The sequence below is a fragment of the Callithrix jacchus genome, chromosome 19 (assembly GCF_049354715.1).
Source record: "Callithrix jacchus isolate 240 chromosome 19, calJac240_pri, whole genome shotgun sequence".
Lineage (NCBI taxonomy): Eukaryota > Metazoa > Chordata > Mammalia > Primates > Cebidae > Callithrix > Callithrix jacchus.
The window spans coordinates 27,102,634-27,115,104 of record NC_133520.1 but is presented as its reverse complement, the minus strand read 5'-3'; the positions used below and the strand labels follow the sequence as shown (position 1 = coordinate 27,115,104).

The 12,471-nt window shown below is 41.3% G+C and overlaps 1 protein-coding gene across 4 annotated transcripts in view; it reads right to left on the bottom strand.

Annotated features, from left to right (window-relative positions):
* The window catches only part of NR5A2 (nuclear receptor subfamily 5 group A member 2), a 150,471-nt gene that overhangs the window by 69,580 nt on the left and 68,420 nt on the right, over positions 1-12,471 (bottom strand). The window lies entirely within an intron of this gene.

The window sequence follows — 12,471 nt, the reverse complement described above, 5'->3', positions numbered from 1 at the left end:
TTCACACTTTCTAGCTAGGAGAGCTTGGTCAAGCAGCTTAATTCTCCAGCCTTATATTTTCTCACCTAAAAATATGTGAGTTGCTGGGCATGGTGGCTTCATGCCTGTAATCCCAGCACTTTGGGAAGCCGAGGTGGGTGGATCACAAGGTAAGGAGTTCGAGACCAGCCTGGCTAACATGGTGAAACCCCATCCCTACTAAAAATACAAAAATTAGCCGGGTGTGGTGGTGCGTGCCTGTAATCCCAGCTACTTGTGAGGCTGAGGCAGGAGAAATGCTTGAACCCGGGAGCTGGAGATTGCAGTGAGCCAAGATCATGCCACTGCACTCCAGCCTGGGTGACAGAGCAAGACTCCGGCTCAAAATATATACATATATATGTATATGTATATGTATATGTATATGTATATGTATATGTATATGTATATGTATATGTATATGTATATGTGTATATATATATGTGTGTGTGTATATATATGTATATGTATATGTGTATATATATGTATATGTATATATATGTGTGTGTATATATATATATATATGTATATATATACACATATATATATGAGGCAGGTCTTGTGAAGATGCAATGAAATAATGGATGGGAAAGCCCGTTGTGAAGCGTAAAGCAATACACAAACGAAGAGGTAACAACTAACGGAAGGATCCCAACTGGAGGACCACGTAAGTGCTGTTTAGAAGGGAAAAAGACATGGAAGCTGTTTTTCTCTCTCTTGGATGTCCCCCTCGGAGTCCCTTTCCATGAACACTGCCTTCGCGGAAGCCTGTCTTCCCCTCCTAAAGTCCGTCTCTCTCTATTCCTTTCCACTGGGTGTGGAAGCTGCTTTCCTTTCCTGGATTCTGTCTTTCTGGATTCTCTCACTCAGTGTGAGAGTTAGCTGTTTCTTTCTCTTTCCTTCTCCTGTCTCTCTCTCTAAATAAATCACTTTCTACAAACAAAAAAGAAGGGAAAAAAATTATTTACAGAGATCGAAGCTATAATCAAGCTCTGTGATCAGGAAAAGGCATCCCCAAGCCCATCTCCATCAGAAATGTTTCAAACCAGTATGTTCTGACCAAAACAGCTATATTCGTTAAGTAAATAGCTATTGTTGAGAGCCAATTCTTTGGTAGTTGTAAGTGCCAGGCCCTAGCATATAAGGGTGGACAAGATAAACACAGTCACTGCCTTTTAGAAAATGATTCTAGTGCAGGAGAATGTTCACCCAAACAGTATTTAGTGGTTTAGTTGACAGTGAGAGTTCACATTTTTCTTTAAAGTCTCCAAAATGTCACGTGGTTTGACAGTCCAGGCAGTGGGCAGCAGCGTAGGCGGTCTGCTCAAATGTTCTCTGACAACAGCTGTCCCAAGGAGCTGTGGCCTAATGTCCTAGCAATTTGCATGTCATTGCATGCAGAGCGGATTCCAGGAACTGATCCTTTCAGGTGCTAAGGAGTGATTTCAAAGCCAAGTGCACTTTGCTCCCTCTGGGTTTTATTATATTCTCATCGCTATCAGCATCTTATTCCAAATTTATTAGTCTATGATGGTAATTTGGTTTCATTATATTGTTCTTCTGTGATGTGAAGTATTAGTTATGCATTTAGCATTTATTTCAGGGAAGCCCCAAATACTTTATTTTGAAATTGGCTCCCTAGAAACAATTACCAAACATGCCGATGTTGCATTGAATTTCCAAGTGGGTGGGGGACTGTAGAATCCCCAACGTCCATTTATGGACAACTAAAAAGGATTCCAGCTTAAGAACCTATTTATACAACAAGAAATTTGTTATTCCCATCTTGCAAGTGGAAAAAATGGAAGCGCTAAGAGACTAATCTTCTGGTCATGTACAGAAGGAGAAAAGGCGAGTGAAAATTAAGAAGTATGCCAGCCAGGTGTGGTGGTTCACACCCCCAAGTCCAACACTTTGGGAAGCCGAGGTGGGAAGATTACCTGAGCACAGGGATTCAAGACCAGGCTGGGCAACAGATGGAGATTACAAAAAATGGTAAAAATTAGCTAAGTGTGGTGACACACACCTGCTACTCTGGAGGCTGAGGTGAAAGAACTACTTGACCCCAGGAGTTTGAGGCTGAAGTGAGGCATGACTGTGCCACTGCATTCCAGCGTGGGTAACAGAGCAACCCCCCCGCCCCACACACACACACCAGAATTATGTCTTCTGGAGCCATCTCATAAGGGATCTTCGTCTTCATTTGCATTTGATGGTTCCTGTCCTTCACATGTAACTTGACAGAAATAGTTATGGTAACAAGAGCTTGCCACAGTTAAGGTATACTAAAATTTTAAGACAACCATCTGATCGCTGAGTGCCATGGCTCACATCTGTAATCCCAGCATTATATAGCAAAACTTCTCACTAGTGGATCACTTGAGGCCAGGAGTTCAAGACCAGCTTGGCAAACATGGTGAAAACCTCTCTCTACTCAAAATACAAAAATTAGCTGGGTGTGGTTGTTCATGCCTGTAATCCCATCTACTTGGGAGGCTGACACAGGAAAATCACTTGAGCCCAGGAGGCAGAGGTTGCGGTGAGCCGAGATCATGCCACTGTACTCCAGCCTGGGTAACAGAACAAGACTGTCTCAAAACAAACAAAAACAAAAACAAAAAAAAACCAGTCTGACTTTTCTTAGCTTTCTTTTCTTTTAGGATGCTGAGGACACACTTCAAAATCTGCATATCCCCTTTTCCTCTGCTTCTCTAAAACTTGCAGGAATAGGTGAAATTGAGCCTATTTCCTATAATTGGTGCTTCATTTCTGTTTTATATTATGTACTGTTCACATTATCCTGTCTTCCTTTGTGTCTACTAGGGGATCTCCTATAATCCCCCTGCTTTCACGAAGTATTGCCATTGTCTGTTTAGCTTTCTGCCCTCCCTGAGGGCAGGGAAAGATTCTGAAGCTATAGCTCCCAGGGCCTTCCATGGTGCCTGGTAGAAAAAGAAACGCCACTTAATAGATGCTGGCTAAATGAAGGAACATATGGCTGAATTACTTTTACTTCTGCAGTTTTCTGTGTGTCTTGCGCAGCTAGCCCACCACATAAGCAAACAACTCTCATTGTTTGTAGAATTAATGACAGTCTTTACAGGGCAGTGACTACCTCAGCAACTTGCATCTGACCCTTCTCCCAGGTGCCTTGCAGGTCTGCACCCACAGCTGGCCCTTGGTCAAGAAAGACTCGACTGATTGTAATTTTAACACCCAACCCCCCCACCTGCACAATTGATTCCTTGTTTTAATACTCTCCGAGGAGGTTTTCTATGCCAACATTCCATTTCATTATTTTCCATAATTGATTATGTGATATTTTATATTATCTTGAAATTGGTGAGTGTGCAGCTTCCAGGTGCTTTGGATGACATAGTTTTTATGCAGCTCTATGAATAAAAAAAACAGAGTAAATGGGATGGCTGGCTTGTTCCCTATTTCTAGACGAGAAATGTTGGCAATTTTGAAAATTTTTTATTTTTTAAGACAAACAGTTATGGGGGCGTGGACAGAAGAAGGAAGGGAAGAAAAACAATCTACTTCTAAGCAAATTCTCCAGGTATTAATGCTGTCAATAAACAATCTAGAGTAGCATTTGGGGGCTCTGGGAAGAAGGGCAGTGAAGTGTAAGCTCCGCATTACATAGCAAAACCTCTCACTAGTGATTAGTAATACCACCTTATATGAGCTTGTGTTATGAGCTGTAATAAAAGGAATGACTTATCTCAGAAACCTGGTTACTCATCAGAGAAACTATTCATATTGATATTATAGATGAGAGTGTAAAGGAATACAAGTCCCATATTGTTATGAAGCACAACTTCCCACAACCCAGAATGTTAATCATTAGAAACTTGTGCTTTCTCATAAGAACAGTGAATCTGGCCAAAAATTAGAAGAAGAAAAATGTGTAGATCTTTGTCAAGCCCACATTTAGCTTATCAAAACCTTTTCGTGGCCGCCTCCCATTTACCTTTTACCAGTCCACCAAGTGAGCTGTTATTTTACTTTCCTTATTGCGGAGGCTTTTTAAAATTGACACCATGGATCCTTGACTTCCTGCACTCAAGCAATTCTCCTACCTGGGCCTCTTGAATAGATAAGACCGCTGGAACTCACCACCATGCCTGGCTAATTTTTTTTTCTTTTTTATAGAGACGAGGTCTCACGATGTTGCCCAGCCTGGTTTCGAACTCCTGGACTCAAGGGATCTTCCTGCCTTGGCATCCCAAAGTGCTGGAACTATGGGTGTGAGCCACAGTGCTTGGCCAGTGGTTAAACCATCTTAACAGTGGTGAAGAAAGACATTTTAAAGAAAACAGTCTACAATATGGACTGGTACTTTTAAGTAGACATGAACTCATTTCTCATTTCTGATTGTTAATTTTGGTATGTCAGGTCTTGTGTTAGAAACTTGAGGGAAAGCAAATTGTTAAAATACAACCCCTGCCTTCAAGAAACTCACACTCCAATGAGAGGAGACAGAAGCGTGAATCCATTATTATAATGCCCTGTGCACAGGAGAAATGGGAGTACTTTATACCATTCTACTTCTTGGGGAGGCATCTTGGGGGTCAGAGAAGCATGTGCTAAAGTATGTTTTAAATCATAGAATCACTTAATAAACTCATTTTTTCTTTTTTTCTCTGTGTTTCCTGTTAGAATAACCCTTGGGACAAAGTATAATTTAGGAAAAACAAAAATGAATTTGGGCAAGGTAGCCCACATGCCTGTAATCCCAACACTTTGGGAGACTGAGGTAGGAGGATCACTTGTATCCAGGAATTCAAGACCAACCTGGGCAACACAGTAAGACCCCAGTCTCTACAATAAAATAAAATAAAATAAAATAAAGTAAAACATAATATAATATAAAATAATATAATATAATATAATTAATAAAAAGCTAGCCAGGCATGGTGGCACATGCCTATGGTTGAAGCTACTCAGAAAGCTGAAGTTGGAGGATCACTTGAGCCTAGGAGGTCAAGGCTGCAGTGAGTCATGACCATGCCACAGCATTCAGCCTGGGCGACAGAGCAAAACCCTGTCTCAAAAAAAGAAAAAAAGACCAGGTATGGTGGCTCATGCCTGTAATCCCAGCGCTTTGGGAGGCCAAGGTGGGCAGGTGACTTGAGGTCAGGAGTTTGAGACCAGCCTGGCCAACATGGTGAAACTCCGTCTCTACCAGAACTATAAAAATTAGCTGGGCATGGTGGCACAGGCCTGTAATTTCAGCTACTCGGGAGTCTGAGACAGGAGAATTGCTTGAACCCGGAAGGCAGAGGCTGCAGTGGGCTGAGACCATGCCATTGCACTCCAGCCTAAGTGATAGACTGAGACTCTTAAAAAGAAATAGAAAAGGAAAGAAGATAATTTTGAAGATGCTTCAGAATTATTACAAATTAAGTCCAGCTATTATTCTTTCTTTTTTTCTTCCTGGCAAAAAAAAAAAAAAAAAAAAAAAAAAATCCCTAAGGATGAATTTTCATCTCTCTTTGTAACAATGATGACATTTATAGACGTTTGTTCTGAAGATGGGAGACAAAAATTAAAACCCAAACAAATAAAAATCAACTTAACATATCTTAATGAGAACCTGCTCTGGGTAGGGCAGACACACAACTGCATTAATCCTGTACTGTTTTCATAAAGAACACTGATGAGTATCTGCAACCTCTGTAATAAACTGCTACAAAGTCCAAGAAAAAATGATTTCACATTAACAATGATTAAACAAGCACTAAAAACATTGCTATACAAGAGAACTAACAGCCAGTAAAACCCCATAGTCAATTGTTGCAATACCCAATAGAATTATAACCAGAAGTTCTTCCCTGCCCAGAGATAACTGGCGGTGATTCCAATGTGCTTTCTAATTGTGCTGCTGCTGTTCCATAATACAAAGTCCTATCGATCAACACTTCCTCAGACAACTGAGCTATTCTGGCCCCTTTCTATGTTTCTCCAATAGAGCAACAAAGGATCTCCCCCAACCTCCTTTTGCCAGATCTGGACTCTCAGGAGAAAAGCAGGAGGTGGAGGGGTTTAACTTCACATCTACCTCTTGTCATTCCCACCAAACCCCACTTTTCATTTATTTCATTTCCCATCTACGTCACGACAGATGGTCCCCCGAATCTATACCTACACTGTCTCCATGCTTCTTCCTCTTGCTCTGTTATATCATATACAGTTAATACCACTATCGCTTTTGGTCACACCATTGCTTGGGACAATCACCTCTTCCAAATTCCCTAGACTTCTCTTCGAAAGTCTTCACCTAACCAGATCTCCCTAATCAATGTCTGCTGGGAATAGATTATCTGTGTGCTTACTTCTCTTCCAGCCAGGGTTGCGCTGGGGCAGCCAGAAGCTGGGAACAGTTGCCTCTGACTGTGAGTAACCCGCTTTGTTGATACTGCTGTGACATGTGAATATTATTTTTTTTTTAATGCGAGCCATATGATGAAAACGATGGAGAAGTTTTTCTTTAAATGTCCTTTCCCATGTGAACGTCAGCTCTTATTACATCCTAGTTCTTCGGTAAGCATTGCCTCTCTGCTGTAGGTACCTTGTTACTTGTTACTTCTGCTACCACTGTTGGGAAACCCTTACATGGTACTCTCAGGCGCTGTCCTAAAAGCTTTACATGAGGGCTGGGCACAGTGGCTCACGCCTGTAACCCCAGCAATTTGGGAGGCCAAGGCGAGCGGATCATCTGAGGTTAGGCATTTGAGACCAGCCTGGTCAACATGGTGAAACCCAACCTCTACCAAAAATACAAAAAATTAGCCGGGCATGGTGGCATGTGCCTGTAATCCCAGCTACTTGGGAGGCTGAGGCAGGAGAATCACTTGAATCTGGGAGGCGGGGGTTGCAGTGAGCAGAGATCACTTCATTGCACTGCAGCCTGGGTGACAGAGTGAGAGTCCGACTCACAAACAAAACAAAAAAAAAAGGAGCTTTCACATGCATGAACTCATCATAACAACTCGATGAAGCAAAACTTATTATAATCCCCATTTTACCAATGAGGAAACTGAGGTGTAAAGGTTAAGTTACTTGCCAAATGTCACACAGCATTAAGCAGCAGAGCCAAGATTTAAAGAGTTCATGGTCCTAGCAACAAGACACTTAGCCTTATACCTAACCCAAAATATCCATCAATGCATCGAGAAACCATTCTAAAAGCTGCCTCTTTCAGGAAGTCTTCCCTGATCAACTCCATCCTATATTATCATTCCTACGTTCAGGTAACCTTTTGTAATATGTTAACCTGCATTAATTGATTTGGGTTGTGCAAAATTCTTAGAGTAAGGGGTTCAAAACTTGAGTGTATATAGATTGACAATTAAATCATACGCAATAAGCTTTAATTCTCTTGGAGGCCAGATTTTTGGAAGTTCATAAATTGGGAATGGGAGTAAAGGGAAGTAAAGTGGAAGTAAAGCAGAGGTAGGGGTGGTGGTTAGTGGCTGTCATTCGCTGACATCCTTAATCTCCAGGGAAGCAGGGCCCCCTCGGTCCTGCCCGACCTTCATGTGATAGGTGTGAAGGCGATGAGTAGAGCAGCAGTTGGGAAATGAACACGGTAGCTGTCAGCAGAAGGGGGAGACAGAAAACCAAACAGGCTGGTCTTCTGCTTCTTGAATAGCTCAATCCAGAGCCACTCAGTACAGGAAGTCAGAGGCCCAGACTTCTGGATCCCCTAAAGGAACCACTCTGTAACCCCGGGTCCAACAGTGAGCATTCGCAACCATAACAAGTCATCAGGAATGTGCTTTTCAAATTCCCTGTTCAAGAAGTCACAGAATGGTGCAATTTGTAATAGAGTCTTCCATCAAAAGATTTTAAAGTTCTTTCAAAGGGCAAATGTCTCCAAAGTTAAGATTCATTTATCTAGAACATCTAGCCACAAGGCATACGTGGTATACCTAGTCCTCGGGGATGTTAAATGTGACATTACTTTAGATAAAGATAAGCACTGGCCAAACGTGATGGCGCACTTTTGTAATCCCAGCACTTTGGGAGGCTGAGGCAGGCAGATCATGAGGTCAAGAGATCGAGACCATCCTGGCCAACATGGTGAAACTCTGTCTCTACTAAAAATATATAAATTAGATGGGCATGGTGGCATGCATTTGTAGTCCCAGCTACTCAGGAGGCTGAGGCAGGAGAATTGCTTGAACCTGGGAGGTGGAGGCTGCAGTGAGCAGAGATTGCACCACTGCACTCCAGGCTGGCGACAGAGCATGGCTCCATCTCAAAGAAAAAAAAAAAAAAAGATATGCTAATGCCACTTACTAAATGTCAGTTTTTAAAATTTATATAAACGTGAGGTAATTACATAAGTGAAAGACATCTTTGAGGTTTACAGAACTGGGTGTAAATGTTAAATAGCACTGTGAAGAAACATCTAATCACCAGGGTATATAGTGTAATTTAGTCTGCTGCTTTTGCATAGAATTATAGCTACATTCTCAGAATTTGTCAAACCAAAGGACAAAGTTTGGCCAGCTTTTATTCTTCCTCGTAACCACATTTCAAAATGCTTCCTGTTGAAATGTCAATTAATTATAAACTAATGATAAGTTCATCATATCCGGGGACTCAAATAGGAATTGTCACACTGCAGTCCTGCTAGACTTTTCTGTTTCTTAAGTTTCCGTATATAGCCACATATAATTTGTACGATCTGATGAAGGTGCGCACTAACAGGTTATGGAATTATTGCTGCTCTGTGGCTTATGGAATCAATCACATCCCAAGGCTTTGATGTTAAAGCATGTACACATGTGAAGAGAGAGGAGGAAAAGGAAGTCTCCGTCACTCCTAGAAGGCTAGCTTTCCCATACTTCCCGTAAGAGTTGTGCTTGACATGATGATTCAGATAGCTTGGTAGAGGTGACTCTTTCATGAAATTACAAAGTAAAGAATGTAGGAATTAGTGTATTGACAAACTTCACAGCCAACCTAGCCACTGATTTTTTGAGACTGGTATGAAAAAGGATAATTTGTACAAGGGCATGTTTGACCTAGGTTTCATTTATCTTCTCAGATTGTGGCTATACCCCAATCAACGATAAATCAAACAATATATATTCGTGTTGGGCACTCTCAAGACTTGAATAGATGTATGTTCGTTGTTATCCTCAAGGAACTTATAAATGAATGGGAGCAACGAGACACAGCCCTGCAAAATACTTACTGCGTCAGGAAGCATACAAAGGATTACACTCTGCAGAGCCAATAATTAAACAGTAGATATCTATATGTATACATAGATAGATATGGAGAATTCACATCCCTAAGAAAAGATTTGGAAGCAGCTTATATGTGAGATGAATAACTCACATATAGGATGAATGAGATACATGAAGACATGGAGATAAAGGGAAATAATGGCATGAAAATAAGTCAAAGCCCAGGATCAGGATCAGCCCCCAGATAAGCTCCGTAAGAGGTGTTTTAGTTGCTGGAAATGAGCTACAGTTTGGTTCTTTGTATCCAGAGCAGCATTACTGACATGAATTCTAATATACACGAGATGACAATCAAAGCAGTTATCTGCAAAACGGCTTCTCCTACCACTGGACTCCTGAGCAAAATTTGTAGGCTTGTCCAAGAGAGAATTCTAGATTGTATAAATGGGGCTCTAAAAACATCCTCACAGTAGATACAATATTTAGCCTCATAGAGAGTGTTCCTTTGAATGCCCTCAGTGGATGCTGATGGCAATGTTCAGAGCCAAGATAATTTGGTCCCAGAACACAACTTTCTAATGGACTGTTTCATTACAGAGGTAAACCAAGACAATACAGAAATGGAGAGAATGCATATATTTTATGCTCCATTATAGCAGATGCCAGGGCTGCTAAATAAGGAAATGCATAGCTTTGGAGTTCAGAGACCTGGGTGCCCAACTTGGTATTCTCACTAACCAGGTAACTCTGGGCAAAGAATTAAAACTTAAGACACTCTATCGAAAACACCACATGGCAGACACACTGTTAAAAAGACCTAAACTGAAATCCAAATAAATAAATAAAGGCAAAATGCGGAAGGTACTAAATGAAGTACAAAGGAAAAGATTTCAGGTGATGCAAAAGGTTCATGAACCAGAAAAGAAATATTTTTAAGTAGATTGATCAGAAATATTTTCCAGTGCCTTCTCTTGCTGAGTATTGTTCCATTTATGACCATTACCTGTTTCCTGTTCTCCAGTTTAGCAATCTCCTATGTATAATTAAAGCAATGTTCTCACATGTCTGACCTGGCAGATAATGTTCAAGCAATGAAAACGGAATCCTTCTCAGCATGATGTATTTTCCTTTGGGTTGCTTGGGATGTCAAGAAAGCAGTTGTGAATACGATGGTCATTGTTTTAATTGCATAATGAGGTTATGTTTGTAATTCTCATTTTCCAGGCACCACCTTAAAGGCAGCAGTGCCACCAGCCAAAAAAGAATTCCAGGTGTGCTGCAGACCCATCGTCTGGATATCAGTGATTATGGCGTAAATTAAGGAAGATTTTGGTTTCTTTCCAGCTTGTAAAATAGATGCACAGTGGAGGTCCTTGGGATAGTAGGGTTAGGAAGAAAGGGAGAAGATGAGGGATATACTTTTTTTCCCCCAGGATGGAGTCTTGCTCTGTCATCCAGACTGGAGTGCAGTGGCATGATCTCAGCTCACTGCAACCTCTGCTTCCCATGTTCAAGCAATTCTCCTGCCTCAGCCTTTCAAGTAGCTGGGATTACAGGTGCCTGCCACCATGCCTGGCCAATTTTTATATTTTTAGTAGAGATGCGGTTTCACCATGTTGGCCAGGTTAGTCTCGATCTCCTGACCTCGTAATCCGCTCACCTTGGCCTCCCAAAGTGCCGGGTTTTTAGACGTGAGCCACTGTGCCAAGCCAAGGTGAGAGATGATATCTATAGGGCATGCTCTGTGGCTCTCTTGAGGTCATTTAATGCAACTTCTTCCTTTATAGATTTCTTTACAAAGCCAGGGAAAAAAAAAAGCTTATCGAGGCTAAAGTGTCCTTGGGTCCTTTTTGGCTGGCTGCTTCAATCAGGCAACTGGCCAAAGAAAGGAGGAAAGAATTCAAATGGCCTAAATATTACTCACCAAAAGTATGACTGAAATTAGGGCAGAGGCAAAGGAGAGGTCCCTAAGGACCGTTCAGTGATGGGAATTCTCTGGGCACAAAAGCTCCTGGGAGAATTCCTCTGCTCAGTTCCCTAGGGACGGGTAGAGGGCTTGTCCCTTCACACAATTTAAATTTCCCCTTAATGTCACGGTGCTCAGTGTACAGCCAGTCTGTGCCTTCAGAGACTCCCAGAAATGGATTCACAGAAAGTAGTAGCAATTGAAGATGGAGTTCCAACAGTCAAAGTTTGGCCCTAAGCTGCAGAAAGCTTAAGTCTAGGTAAACAAAACAATTTCTGCTATGTTAAAAATCTCTTAATAGTGTAGAATGGGAAATATTTATGCCAGTGCTATAAACACAGGCATGCCATCAGTAATAGGTCGAATCTAATTTTCTGTCTTTGACGCTGTGAATGGTATCCCCTCTCATTACCTGGACTGGGGACACCCCCATCCTGTTACATGCTGAATCACACCCTGGTACTAGCTCACAGCAGGTGCTTAATTAATATTTGCTGAATCAATGCTGAAAGTATCTAATAGCTACATTTCATTCATCGACACCATTTTATAGAAGAGGAAACTCAGGCTACGTGGGCTGTGGTTTTAATAAGGCTACTCAGGTGCCAGAAACAGGATGGGAATCCAGGTGTTCTGAATCCAAGCCCAGTGCTCTTTCATGCCTCTTTCATATAAGAATAAAGAACAATTTTCTTTTTTTTTCTGTAGGTTATTTTTAAAAAATATAATATTGCCCCAGTTTCTTTCCTTCAAGAAAATACATTAATGGTAATTTGATTTCTCTATTTGAAATGTAAAAAAATTGTGAGGATAAGTCTTTGGAAGTTTACCAAATACAAAATCACAGATACCAAATGACAGAACCTTGGAATTATCTGGATATAAAATCTAGATAGATGCTTCTTTTCATTTGGGGGAAAGATAGAGAAAGTGATTTGGGATAAGAGATGAACTGAGACCTAGTATTTATTCTGGGTTCCAGTCCCAGAAGACCCAGAGGTGAAGTTGCCAGCGGCCCCTCTTAAAATTGCTTACAGCTGGGCAAGGTGGAGTATAGGCACCCACCCCCACCAGACAGCCCAAATCTCAAAAGGAGGGACACTAGTATCATGGAAACATCATTCACAATATTGTAAGGTACAAGTTTTGACTAATATTTTAGTTCTCCTGTCCTGCCAGTTAAATGGGGGGAAACATTCTACACAAGCTCCAAACTAATGCTTTTGAAATCAGAATCACATTAGCTAGATTTTTGGCAAAACCATACCTAGTTCTTTT